Below are 15433 nucleotides of genomic sequence, written 5' to 3'. Positions count from 1 at the left end.
GGTGGCTTTCCATGGAGTACGAACTGGCTTCACAATTCTACCAGGTAGATAGTATCCCTCTTTCACAGATGAGGACATCTCACAGAGTTGAGGCAATCTGTTTGAGAGGATCACACACCTAACAAGTGACAGAGTCTGAATTCATCATATCTAGGGATGTCTGACTTCCAAGTTCAAATTCTTTCCAAGAAATCATTATCTCCTCTGTGCTCAAAAATAAAAGCCTTGGAAATGAAATACAAGGAGAAAAAAACATTAACTTAATCTAGAGCCCAAGATTTCCCAGCAATGCACAAATATTGTTATTGTGCCTAAAAATATGTCTGCTAGAAGAGACGACTGATAGTTCTTCCTCCCAAGGATGACCCCCACGCTGAGGGGCAGTGGTGTCCTCACTGTTCGGACACCTTTGCAGCAAATCCCCCTCATTTGTCCTGGCAACATCAGTACACAAAACACATCCCTATTTCCTGCCCCAAGTGGAAGATTCTCTGCTACTTGAAACTGTAACGACTTTTCTAACCACCAGTGCAGCCCTGTCAGTTGAAACTACAGGTTCCTTATATTTATAGGCAACTACCCACCAGTGTGTTTAGATCCTGAGTCAGCGGCAAAAACCCCAGCAGCAGCTGGTAAAATGGAATGCTAATTCATTACAGATGGCAAAACACTGCCTACATTTTAATTTATTTACATTTTCAGAAATTTTGAATCTGCAGTTAGATTGCCAAATTATTTTAACATGTAAGTTTAGCCTTTTCAATTCAGTCTGTGCTCAATAAAAATTAATGTTTATATGTTAAAAATTCTTTCAACAAGCCCAATTAGTCCTATAGTCCCACTGTTTATATTTTAAAAGCTATTTAAGCTGGTAAGCCTTTTTTTGAATTTATTATACAAGCCACACACAGAGATGGGACAAAATTAGGCCAAATCAAACCAAAATTTTTCAAATATAACTGTATATATAAGGATAATTTTCAGTACCTTTGTATTTTCCACAATTGCTATGTTTAGTAATGCGAGGCCAATAAATTAATAAATTGTAAGATTATTAAACAGCTTCATAAACCCTGTTTCTTTTTTTTTTCATTAGTTAAGGTAATAGAGACAGAAAACACATTATTACTTGATTTTTAAGAGCAAAGTGAACAGAGAAAGGAAATACCCAAATAAAATGCTTATAGCACTGCTGCCCCCTCCTGGAAACAGTCTTCCAACCCCCCCCCCCACCAACTCAGAAACAATAGTGAAAATGAAATATTTTAAATCTAAATACTGAAACATTCTAAGAGCTTCTATCATTTCTTTCTCTTATCAATTTCAAAGGTCTACAAAGATCTATAATGATCAGATGATATATAACCGTTCTCCTCAAATCCCTAGTGCTTCCCGGGCAATGACCTTGCTACCTACTTATTACAGGGGCTAGGGAACATTCATTCTGAAAGTCTTTAACCTTCCTCCCATCACTTCAAAATTTCTCCGTTACTCTCCTTTCCCCTTTTAGTGTGAGAGTAGGAAGTGTCCTGCCTTCTGTGTGTCTAACCTGACAGTCCTTTCCCACCTGCCTTGAAACCGCTCTCCCATAATACGAGATCCACCTCTCCAGTAAGATTAAACTCTCTACTTCCTTTTACCTTGTCATCTAGAAACATGAATAAAGAGCCCCCAATGTAAGAATATTGTTCCCACCACATGATTTCATCATTCACCACACCATATCTGTTCTCCTTTCCATGGCTAGGGGCACCAAAGGGTGGCTTTTATAGGGCTTTGGCAATCTCCCCCTGACGCCACTCCAAACCCCAATTATTTCCTTCTGCATCTTGGGTCCAATGCCCTTCAAGGCAGTACAAATAAACATAACTCTGAGTGAAATCAGTGTGTTTATTTTAAAACCACAGCTCCCCCACCTGGGACTGCCACCCCTTAAGCCCCTTCTCCATAGAATTCTAGACCAGCCACTACTCCCTAACCTCCAAACCCGAGCCACTTGATTTCCTCACTTCCCCTTAGCTACTCATGTCACTGCAGTCCAACTTCCTCTGCAATCATGCACCAATGGCCTCTCGGAAGTTAAGAGAATCCTGGTCACTTACATTTTTTAAGGCTCCAACAATATTAAAAATTAAGCAAGGTCAAAATGGTGTTACAAGAATTGTAACATGAAACAAAGCAATGCCTTTTAAAACATCTACGGAAATAAATACAATGACTAAGGGCCTTGGTATATGTGAGGCGGGGTCCGTGGTCCGCCTGGGCCTACCTTTGATGGGCCCTGCTCTAAATCACTGATTCTTGGCACCCACTGGAAATAACACAGTGGTGGAGATCATGGGCCGCACGGTAGCAATTTCCTGGCTATGTGAATTGGGCAAGTTATTTAACATCTTTCCGATTCAGTTTTCTCATTTGTAAAATAGAAAAATTATAGTATATACTTCACAGGGTTCTTATGAGACCATGGTTATAAACATAATGGACTTCAAACTGTGCCTGACATATAATAAGTTCTCCTCCTTTCTCTCTCTCCCTCCTCCCTCCCTCTAATCATTCTGATATGTATCTCAATTACTATTCTCATTACCACCACCACCATCATGTCAGTGCTTACAGAAGCAGCCTTCTAGGCCCTGCCCTGGTCCTAGACATCTGTGATAAGAGTTCCCATATCTGCATTTTTGAGAGGCTTCCCAGGTCACTGTCATGCACACTAACGTCTGGAAATGACTACTGTGGTGAAACTTCTTTAACGATAATCAATCACTCAATCAATGGATCAATCCTTTCTTAATCCTACTACTCAATCTCTGTAAAAACAGCTGGCACCTCTTCAGCTTTACCGCTCCAATGCCTAACTCCCAAATTTTTCATTTAAACTTGAACTTTTTTATATATATTTTTTTATTTTTAAGTAATTTCTACATCCAGCATGGCTTGAATTTACAACCCCGAGACCACACAAGTCACTTGCCCTACCGACTGAGCCAGCCAGGCGCCCCTAACCTTGAACTTCTTAAGAGAGACTCAGATGAGAATTTGGAATGGGCAGCTGTATTTTTCTGCAAAGACTTCCAACACTACACTGAGCCCAAGCCTAAAATTATCCTTTCCTCTAAAGCAAGCTGCTCCTGTTTTGATCTCAATTTCCATTACTGACACAACCTTTTCCAGGCATTCAGGTTACAAATCTCAGTCATCTGGGACTGTGTGTATTTTTTCCCTCATTTTCCAATTTTTCAAAATCCATATTCTAAAATATCCTTGATTTCTTTCCAGTAATTACAAAATAATGGTGACGGTTCTTCCACAATTCAGCCTTCATGAACTCCATCACATGCTGCCATGGGCCTAGTGATTCAGATTGTGTGGTGTTCCCGACGGAAACGTGCAAGTCCATCTCTTTCAGTACGTGCTCATGTTATTTCTCCAGCCTAGAATGGGAATGCGCTTTGCTACATTACCATCCACCAAATCCTACATGTCCTTAGAACCCCGGCTTAAAGGTACCTTCTCTATAACCCAGCACCATCTTGAAAGCCAAAATTCATCTTTCTCTACACCCTGATGATTCTTGCTGTTATTTTTACTTAGTTCTGAGCACAATTTTGATAAACAAAACTATAGTAATGAATTAGCCTTTGGAAAGATAATCAGGAAAGTGTGTATTAGGAAAAGTCAGCTTTTCAGAGTACCAAAAAAAAATAAATAAATAAATAAAGTGCTGCTGCTCTAAAATGCACATCTTAAAATATTTTCATTCATACAAAATGCTGAATATGTTCCTGAAAACATGATATATTTTTGTGGCTATTCTCTTCTATAATTAAAGACATATAAAACAATGCAACCATCATCTGTAAGGAATATGCTTGGGTCTCTCCTGTTGCTCCATGCTTGGGCAAAATGATTTTCTAGATTTTATTTTGGACATCTACTGCATCTTGGGCCACTTCATTCAAGAACTCCAAACGTATTGTTCTTAAGCACTCATTGCGCACAGGTAAAGGGACAAATCCACTATTTGTAAACTAAGTGTTACAGGCCTGGGACACAACAGACTTAATAGGAAGTAATACTGATTTATGGAAAGTTCATATTCTAATTCAAATAAAACACGAAGTGTATTTGCAATCATAATCAAGTGACAAAGAACTACTTTGTATAAAACTTTAAGACACGGCGAATCTTACAGGAGGAGATCAATAGAGGTAGAACTGAAAGGCCCACCAACCAGGGGTCTTGGTCAAGGGCCAACATAACACAAACCTGCTGGTCTGAATCATTTTTGGATTATTTTGTTGGTGTTGATACTGTGTTTATTAGCTTCTGTCACTGTTGGTGTTTATATCTTTTCCTTCATTAAGAAGGCATAGGTGAAAGTTACCTATACTCCATCCAAGGATTCCTTTTTTTTTTTTTTAAAGATTTTATTTATTTGTCAGAGAGAGAGAGCACAAGCAGGGGGGAGCTTCAGGCAGACGGAGAGGCAGGCTCCCTGCTGAGCAAGGAGCCCAGTGCATGACTCGATCCCAGGACCCTGGGATGATGACCTGAGCCAAAGGCAGATGCTTAACCGACTGAGCCACTCAGGTGTCCCACTCCACCAAGGATTCTTGCCTTGTGTACAGAAACCCTGAATGTGTTCATGGACAGACATGAGGGGTGGGAGGAAGAATGTCAGAACTTGGATGAGAAAAAAACCCTGCAACTCTGTTTTCACTAATCTTCGGCCAAAATTTGGCATTTCTCCAATTATGAATGTAGGCAACAAGTTATAGGTATCTGCAGCAGCTATGATTCTGTCCATATGAAATTACAGTTTTGTATCCCATTAGTTATTCCAGATATTTTGAAATAGTTTGAAATATTACTCCTATAAAATTATGACAATCATTAGACACACAGCGGCATCTTAATGTATTGATAAACATAGACTCTTACTTCACAAAACTGTCCTTTCTGTATACTGATAACACTATGTCAGTGTAGTTTGTTTTCTTATAATCCTATGTGTTTTATTTTATGCATGTAAAAACACCATCATGAAGCAATACAAAGATATTTCTCCTAATTCATTAACACCTTTCATTTGGCACTTCTTGTCTATTAACCATCTTGGAACTGTGTAGGGAAACATCCACCCTTGTCTCTGAGGAATATGCAGTACTACTAGTAAACACAGGATAATGACTTACTCTTGTGTTTTCCTGTGTAATGGTTTCTGTGGATGAAACAGTAAAGCACAGATTCTCAACCATATCTGTCGCTCAAAATAACCACCACAGCAGCAACCATCCGCTGACTGTCTCTGCACAGGCCTGTGCTAGGAATACATTCTGGTGAATTCTCACAATTCATGCCAGGCAAAGAGTTAGCACTTTCAGGTTACAAATGAGAAGATGGAGGCTTTGGAAAGGTTCAATTACTTGCTCAAAGTCATACCCCCAGCTTGCAGCCAAGTCAGGATTCAAACCGTATGACCTCACTGCCCAGGCCTGTACTCAGCTCACAGCCTACAAAATAGGTAATCTCACTAATGTCTGTTCAATGTATGAGAAAAAAAAAATCCTGATATAAATGCTCTGAACACATACGAGTAAACTTCAGGAGAGAAATAAAGGACTGCTGGCATACTTTCTGCCTACCACCACACTGTATTAAATAACAATCCAGTAATCTCGCAAGAAATAACTTTGGAGTTTCCAGCCTCTTCTCATTTGCTACCCCACATGAACTTATATAAACAGAAAGGAGGGGAAGATGAGATACATCTTATTAATCTTTTAATGAGGAACCGTATTCAAGGTAAATGCGAGAAAAAATTACTTTGACATCTTAAAGCTCTAAGTGGCCTATTACTCTCTCCCGTCACGGAGCTAGAGGTACGTGGACGCCAGGTTGTCAGACGGCAGCCCCGCCATCGACTGAAAAGTTCTCCAAGCCTCTGTGCCACCACCTGAGCAGGACCGACTGCAGGGACAGCCCTGCGAGCATTCATGGAGTTTGTGGAAGAAGCTAATATGTTTTTTTTTTTTCCTCTCAATTTCCATTTTAGGAAAATTCATGGAAATAAAATGACAAAATGCATGGGGATTCTCTTGGTGGAAAATTTTAATAGGGGTATTTTTGTTTATACAAAGCTCTTAAAGAACCACTCAGACTGTACAAATATTATTTTGTATTTATTAAAGAGATTGTGAAATCACTAATCTAATGTTAACTAAACGCAACCACAGGCTCCAGAAGATTGCCCAAATTATTGATACACTGTACTCTGTTGCAAAATGCATAGCATAAAAGAGTTGGCCGTCGGATGTGACTTTATTACGATTTGTTATATAAATATATATTGTAGATTCCGTTTAAAATTTTCATGATAATAATATTCATATTAATAAAGAAGGCAGCCATATGTGAATTACACACATCGTGCTAGGTACCTTAAATATATTATTCTTAATGCTGTGTGAAAATATTCATAAAAAATTAGCAGGTTTAAAGCATTTTACTTTGCTACAAAATATACAGCCTTGAACGTCATTTTCTGATTGTTTTTCTAGAAACCACTGTAACCAGCTAGTATACAGCTAGCTCAGTGGCATTCACTATGTTCAAATTGCTGGCAACCCTCACCATGATTTCATGTTCTGCAGCTTGACCAGAAAATAAGTTTTTGTTATATCCGAGGCAAAAAGTAAATCAGCCTATAGAAATAAAAGATGCATTTTTTTTAAAAAAATTACCAAAGAAAATGCACTTTTGTAACCATTTACTCTTTTGGAGATATATCATACTGTTATTTATAAATTATTTTGGAGGACAAGGTCCATTTGGCCAAACTGAACAGCTACTCAGACTATTTTACTTAAAAATAACAACATAAGTGGTGAGTCATTTAGAATCAGATGGTCATGTGGACATTACTAAGGCCCATCAGCTTTACTCCAAAAAGGGAAGAAAAAAAAAATCAACTTGATGGTTTGTTTTAATATATTTCACACAGCTGAGATTGTGAGTTACATCATATCAGTACCAATGTTGAAAGCAACTCCCAACTAAAATGAGATGAGATACTGAACAGATGAAGTGCTGTTCAAAGTCAATGTAGCCCAGACTTAGGGGACAGAAGAATTAATGAGAAAATGAGAATCTACCAGATGGTGCTGCAGGATTCCCCGCCGCACATCCGCCACCTCAAGCAGCTTCTATACATGCAAAGCCCCAGGGCCCCACCTGGTAGCAGCATAATTACCCTAAATGTGCACTTATGTTTCATTACACCTTGGCCATTACTATGTGCACTGATTACAAGTATCAATCCCTTTTCATTTTCATACACCTCTGCAGTTCCACAGCATTCAACTGTGAACACTCAGCACTCCACTAGCTTCTAACATGCGGCCCGTGCTGATAAAACCACAGAGGGTAAATTATTTGTCACTCTACAGGGTGCCAATTCAGTTTGATAAGGATGACATCATCCCCATTTTACCAATAACAATGGCACTAACAAGAACGTGTAATCAACAAACCTCAGTCCTCCGCTAGCCCTGGCAGGTGCAACTCTTTTTATGCTAAAAATAAGCCAACATTAGCTTCCAGCTCAAAACTATTTCTTTTATCACAATGCTAAGCAGAAGTTGGCTTCCATAAGGCCCTGCAGCTGCCGCCGCCGCGGCTTGAGCAGATGCCTGCATTAATTGTATCAAGGACATACTGAAGTAAGTGCTTATTCAGCACAATGGCTATTGGGGAGCAGCTGGAGGCACAAGACAAACTGTCTTGAAGAGAATGTACCAGCCCAGTGTGTAAATTACAATGATGAAGGACAAAGAGAGTCTAAGTTTAAGGGTCTAATAGAACTGCAGAACAGCATGAAAATTTAGCGTTATCAATGGAGTCCGAACCAAAGCAGTTTCTAAATAAGAAACAGACCCTTTCAGGTTTCACTAAAACCACTTTTAGAATGGGGGGTGACATTTAGGGCTCTTTCAACACAGCAGAAATAGAAAGTCATCCTTGAAAATATCAACAGTGTTGATACTGCCCTTCCTAGAAGGATAAATCATAATGTGATTCCCCTCATGTGTGTGCGTGTGCATGCATGCACGCATGGATTTCAAAGAATTAAACAGAAATACAAGTGCAACATTGTTTATTACCCAGCAGCAACATGTGGCTTAAAAAGAAAAGACTAATGTGGCTGGCCTTCTTCCTTATCCCCTTACTAATTACTTATTCATGCCCCCTCTATATATCAGTTTTATGTTTTTAGTCATTTCCCTTCCACTTGCTAACCTTTCCATTAGTGGGCAGAAATGAATGAATGGAGATTAAAGGCGAGTGCAGGTGATAGGTGATTATGGAGTGCTTGATCATGCCCATTTGGGTGGGGATAGGGAAAACTGATCGATGAAGAGGCTGCTGAGGCCAAGTGTGCCCCTGGAGAGGAGCGGGATGTGAAGTGAGAGCAATAGGCTCGAGCCTGACCCTCAAGTTCCACATCACCATCAGCCTTCACCAGGGTCTCCCTAATAATCCGTACCCTCCCTCGGAGGGGCTCCGGATGGCCACACTCCTGCACTGGTCCTGAGACTGTCCTGGAACAGACAGTGGGCCTACTAATACGTCAGTATGCCTGACCTGCCTGATTTGTAGTTGACGACGTGACCAAACCACTTTCTCTTTGCACCACAGACACCCCTCCCCACACGGAACACACTTGAGCCAATGAATGTGCTTTCTGAACTTTCACAGAATGACCCACGCTCCTGGTAAAGAATCACAGTTTTACGAATGAGAAACAACCTCAAATCAAAATAACTAAGTATTTGTTAAACTTTTCAAATACTCAATTACTAATACAGTAGGTCCTTACCATCCACAAATCTCCAAATTCACAAGGGTCATACATTAATAATTGGCTTTCCTTTAGGTGACATCTTGGATACAAAACAAAGATTTGATAATTTACAACTAAGAAACCGCAAGAGACTCACTCTCCATTACACTGAGATATGAATTCTAAGTGCCGGCTACACTCACTGAGCAGACAAATGACTTGATCCTCCACTCTGGTCTCAGAATACAGCTATTAAAATACAAATTCAAGCCTCAGAAAATTCAAATTGCTTCTTTCCACAGATTTTCAAGTTATCAAGAAACAGTTAAAAACACGAATGGTAAGTCTTGAATGCCAAAGGTCTACTATTCAAGTCTGTAATACGTGGCAAACAGTTTGCTTTAATTTTAGCTAAAGCGAGAAAAAAGAGTGTTTCCCATGAAGAGGCTGGGATGGACGGGTACCAACACCGTAGGCAACAGTAACTGTACTTGTAATCAGTGCTGGGAACCAACACTTCACTGCCTCTGTAATAATTTCCATTTTTATGTAGCATTTCCTAGCACAATTGCCGTGATGCTAAAATGTTATTACGATCATATTCAAACCATTATATCATCTGCAATCCCATAAAATAACAATTAACAGTATGTCTTCATTCAAATGATATATAGGTGAATTTTAAGTTTCTAACCAATTTAATCACAACAGACACAACTCAAATGATTCCATTCACTTACCCATGACCTTACAATCTATAAAATACTATCTGTGTGAATATTCCAGGATTAGAAAAGAAAAATTTAAAAAAGAATAAGAACAAAAACTCGGGTGTCAACCACAAAGCAAGATAGCTATGCCCAAAAGTCTTTGGGGTTTTTTTTTTTTCTTTCCTGAAACAGTGTTTTTTTTTTCTTTGAGTGTATTTGATATTTGACAGATATATTAGCTCTCAAGCATCATTTATCATGTTTATTTTTAATAGGTTTCCCTTAGAACAGCTGCCTAAGATGCTAATCTTTTCTTTTTTCTTGAGCCTTTTGTAAATATTTGAAATAGCTATTCATTAACAGTTGCACATTTATTCAGTCCTGTTGTACGGCCTGTGAACTGGAATTAGCTTTTATTTTATTTTTTCTATCTCTTGGCCAGACTAGAGAAACCCTGCTGTTTGGGTTCAATCTGTCAAGGTTCAAATTATCCTCCAACTGAGAGCTAATCAAGGGCGTCTGACCTGGTTTGCAAATAAACTAGGAACAAAAGTGGGTTTATTTTTTCTTTCTTTGGAGCACTGGTTCTCAGAAAGTAAAGCAAAACAAGAGCTGGTCACAAATGCAATTTGCTTAAAATTAAAAACAGGCACAACTGGCAAGTGAAGAAGAACTGGATTTACTCAGCATTTCTGAGTACCCGGTTTGGCTATGAATCCATTTTCTTTCCTTCTTTTTAAAATTTTAAATAGGAATTGGTTTGCAAATACATTTCAAATTCACATGCACAGTACACCTAATGACGGTCTGTGGCATGAGGAGAACAAAGATTTTAGGCAATCAAGCGACTTTGATGGGTATATTGGAAACTTTAAGTATCTTCATCCATCCCAAGCCTCAAGTTACAATTTATTACATGTGGCGGAACAGATCTTTCTGTACCATTAACATCATCACTATGCCCATTTTATGTACACTTCTACAATATGAAATACAGAATTTTCCTTTTCTTTTAATTATTTTTTTGATTAACTAAACTCTACCCCTCACATGGGGTTCCAACTCATGACCCCAAGATCAAGAGTCGCAAGCTCCACTGCCTGAGCCAGCCAAGCGCCCCAGAATTTTCCTTTATTTTGAATGTTTTTAATCTCCAAACTTGAAAAGAGTGAAGTATTTGTACAAATTAAGCAAAGTTAGTTTTAAATGTACCTTAATGAACTACTTACTGAATGTACTTAGAGTCTTATTTACAAACAAATACTAAAACACTTTCTCTTAGTATGTTAAGGTTCCTAGAGCCTAAAATGAGTGCTTGGAGCTGATTTTCAGCATTCTCTTGTCTTTCACAGATACCTAATCCTTTGAAACCATAATGGCCAATGAAACTGAGGACCTGTGAAGTGAGTCAGTGCCACCATTCAGGAACATTATGACTGCATTCTCTCAAAATGATCACATCTGATGAGATGACCCCAGTTATCATAATGAACGACACCGTGCTATCACGAGCTCTGCATTTGCAATATCGAGTATCTGAGTACAACACCTTCCCTGAGGCACACACGCTACAGTGCCAAGGGTGCTGGCCCATCAATCAGAGAGTCTGTTTCAGGACTCCTGCTCAGACTTGCGACGTAACCTCTCTGTGCGTCTGCAGAACAGGGACAAGAATGCCGGCAGCTGCAATTCACTGAGTGAACATAATGATGAAAAGCCAGGTGTAAAAGCGCAAAGAAAATTATTTGATGCCCACTTCTTAGGCAATTTTATTAATAGAAGGGCCCACAAAACAGTATAACATCTGAATTACATTTATAATCATACCTGTATTCATTGAAAAAAATCACTGTCACAAGTAAGAATGAAAATAAAAGCAGTAAGACAATAAAACCACTGATGTGCGAAGAGTCCATTTTATGTTTCTGGTGGTAGAATACAATAAATATTTTGCAGCATATAAAATAAATTTTTATTTTCTTGGTGATAGCCATTCCGCTTCCTGGAGTCCATGTTTAAGATGAATAGCAATATGGTAGCTGAATACATGGTTAGATGTCAACAATGAGCAGATACCCAACTTGAGAAATACCTTGTCTTACCTAAAACACACTGATCCAAGTTTCTTCTTAGTTCTTTTATCTAAATTAATCTGAACAAGCCACTCAACTTTAAGTGGCACCTTATAATTCAGCAAGTTGTGTTTTAGTGAAGAAAAACACATATTTATTTCGTAACTTGTTATCAAGCCATACTTACAAATTACAAATTCCTTCTTTTAATGTTCCAACATTCACTATGGAAAATGTGAAATGTATACCGCATTTCACTGTCACAAATCCTCCACTTAATAGGTACTTGACAGATGTTTATTAAATAAATAATAGTAACAACAATTAAGATTAAATTGCACACTAACCTCACACTAACCTTGGCCAATGTGCTAGGGAAAAAAAACTCAACCAATCTCTTGTATTTACTCAAGGTAAGCTATTTTAAATATTATTTTAAGTCAAGAAATATACAATAAAATGCAAAACATCAGTGAATCTCAGCAAAAACATTACAGATTTCCAAAATTCATAGGTAGGTATAATTTTCATGTAATCGCATTTATGAATTTATATGTAATTGAGGCATTTATGATTTTATAAAGAGCACTTACTGAAAACTTAGCTGCAGAAATCATATTGCTGGGAACATTCAAATGCTGGGCTAGCAAACTGAAAGAAATTATTTAAAAAATCTATTCAATTTATTCTCAACATAGTACCAAGTTTCTCCTATCACCCCCCCCCCAGTTTCTTACCAAAACTAATTACATAGTGAATTATATCCTCAAGTCAGTACAACTGTAAATGAAGGCCAGACTGTTACATATAAATTAACTCGTCTGAAAAATAGAGCCTAGATGTAACCAGAGTAAATATAGATGCAAAAATAGAAATGAATTCACTTGTATACAAGATGCAGCAATCCGTTTTTCAAAGAAAACAGATATTATCTTTTTGGTTCCAGTTTTCTTCAACATTTCTTATGTAAAGCACTTACTTTATTTTAAATATTATCTAGTTTGCCATTACTTGCTAATATAATATAGGACGGGTGTACGTTAATATTCACCAAAAAAGAATAGTTTTAACTGTGCTCAATCCACATTATCCTCTCTAAATTACCTCACATCTGTGAACAATCCGTCTTTCTCTCATTACCAATCAAGGGCACTGGCTGACTAGTCCCTCAAACTCCAGCATCCATGGCCAGACATTTAAAAGGTTCACTGTGAGAGCAGTCATTACTTCCGCTTGGAAAGGCGAAACGTGCAGTTTCCAGTCTAAAGCAGCAAGAATCGTAAGGGTGTGTGTGCATGCATGCAAAACACAGTTACTGAACATGAACTGTGAGGTAAAGATAAGTAAGACTCAGGCAGTCCTTACCACAGAGCAGGTAAAGTGAGGACACAAACATTGAAACAAACCACTTTAACTCGACCTGGCAAGCACTGTCATGGATGTATGAAGAAAAAATTCTGTGACTACAGAACAAATAATGTGGTACAGAATGCGAGAACTAGTGGCTGAAGAGGAGATTTAAGATCAAAAGGCGAAGAAGGGTCATGAATAACCTGTCATCTTACAGACCCTTTTTACTCGGTGTGATCCGAGCATCTGTAATACCAGCATCACCTGGGAGCTGAAAATACAGTCTCAGGCCCCACTCAAGACCTACAAGGATAAAACCTGCAGGTTAACAAAATCCCTAAGTGATTGGTATGTATTTAGAGACGGGAGGAGCACATCCAGAGTCCAGCGTTTCTTCTGAGAAGCAGCCCAGGCAAGAGCATGTGATAGTAGGTGGGGTATGTGAACAAAGGCACAGGGAATACAGTTGGAAAGAAAAAAAGAAAAGGCAACTAAAGTCGCAACAGCATTTTCTTAGGCAACGACTTCTTTTCTCCTGTTCCTCCTCCTCCTTCTTGCCCTCTTGTTATATGGTCAAGAACAATATATTAGCAACCAAGTATTCTCAAAGTATCACAGACTTAGCATTACATTAGCTTGGTTCCTATTCGTGCTGATTAGCTAATGGGAAAACTGAGGCTGAGAGAGAATAAACCAAAGAGCTTTCTTAAGGCCACAGAGCTAACAAACTACAGAAACAGCTGTTAGCCTATTCTGTTCTTAACCAAAATGCCACAGTACCTTAGGATTACCTGAGTCCAGGGATATAATGGCTCATATATTAGACTGCAAACTATAAGGCGCTGTTTTTTTTTTTACTTCTCTCTGTGCTTAACAGTTCCTAGTGATATGCCAGTAATTGTTTAAACCATAATCCTATTATTACCACCATATTTCATTTAATGAAAAGCAATCCTGGATATATCTGGCTAATCTTAAAAGGTGTTAATATAATAAAGGTATTAGAAAATTTTTATTTTAAAATACGTTCTTACAAATATCGAACACAATATACTTATGCCTGTACAACACAGTGCACTAAAAGTTAGTGACTTACGCCAATAACTTATTATTCCTCACAATCCTGCAATCCATGCTAGGCTCCGTTAGGCTGTTCTTTTGATCAATGTGGTAGCTGAAACATTCAACACGGCTTCTTCATTTACAAGTCTGGTGTCTCAGCAGAGGAGCTGGAAGATGTGTGGACTGGCTACGCATCTCTGTTCATATGATACTGCCTGTAGGGTAGCCGGACCTCCTAACGAGGTGGCTCAGGGCTCCACTCGACATCCCACAAGAATAAGCCCCAGTGCACAGGACAGTCAAAATCTACTAGCATTATGCTTCCTACTGTTACACTGGCCAAAGCAAGACACAATGGCCAAGCTGACAGTCACCGTGGAAGGGCCCTATCTATACAAAGTACAAATATTGAGAGGTGTGTTTAAATGAGAGCCACCAAGTTAATGGTCTACTAGGATGTTTCAATAGTTTATCCACAAGTTTTAGGGAGAAGAAAGCATGAACTCTCACTACTTTCTCAGAACTTTTTTAAAATCAAGAAAGGAACAAACAAATGGGTATGAAGTACAAATCATAAGTGCTTTGGAGGAAACGTATGGTATGACCGAGAATAAGAGGAAAGGATTCCCTTAAATACGGCGGTCAAAGAAGGGCCCCGTGAAGAAGTGACACTGAAGCCGATACTTTAATATGAAAGAGACAGCTGTGCCAAGACCACAGGTAAACCTTTCAAAGAAAGGGAAAGAGCTAGTGCTATATTCAAGGAACTAAGGAAGAAGGGCTGGATGATAACGGTTGGAGAGGCAACGAGACAAGAGGAGCATGAAAGGAGAAGCAGCCGGATCACCCGGCATCTCCTGGGCTTTGCAGCCAAGTTCAATTGTATTTTCCTCCAAATGCAAACCACCCTCCACGGACTCAAGCAAGTCTCTGCTCTTCTAAGAAGCTACCACTGTCTTCCAGCCCACAGCTCTCCTTTCCCTAAGCTTCTCCTACTCACATATCTTTTTCCCCCCATACCCTCTGAACTGTCTTTCAAAGCAGATGTTCTTAATGCTATTCCATGGAGCAGTAGAAGCTGAGGACAGTGGTGAGGGAACTGCAGGAGTGAAGAGGAGCTTAGGGACGTCCCCTGTCCTCCCTGGGTTCCTCATCTGAAAATGAAGGGCGAAAGATCATTGCAAAAGTTTCCCGCTAGCCGGCTCTTCTTTGATTTATTCACAGAACTGCCGTGTCAACCATTCAGCTGGGCAGGAAGCAGAAGAGGTTAAGCCAGGGGGCTTCCAGATTTCTCCTGAAGAAGTCTTCATTACATACAGTTTCTCATTTGTAGAAAGTAAATTCTCAGACTATCAGGCTATTCTATGCTCAGAATCCACCAATTCCCAAGT

General features: G+C 39.0%; 1 protein-coding gene across 5 annotated transcripts in view; it reads right to left on the bottom strand.

Annotated features, from left to right (window-relative positions):
- The window catches only part of CDKAL1 (CDKAL1 threonylcarbamoyladenosine tRNA methylthiotransferase), a 673848-nt gene that overhangs the window by 359117 nt on the left and 299298 nt on the right, over positions 1-15433 (bottom strand). The window lies entirely within an intron of this gene.

This window comes from Ursus americanus, chromosome 32 (genome assembly GCF_024610735.1).
Source record: "Ursus americanus isolate L20-20 chromosome 32, mUrsAme1.1.p, whole genome shotgun sequence".
NCBI lineage: Eukaryota > Metazoa > Chordata > Mammalia > Carnivora > Ursidae > Ursus > Ursus americanus.
The sequence above is the reverse complement of the archived record's forward strand: the minus strand, read 5'-3'. Positions and strand labels throughout refer to the sequence as shown.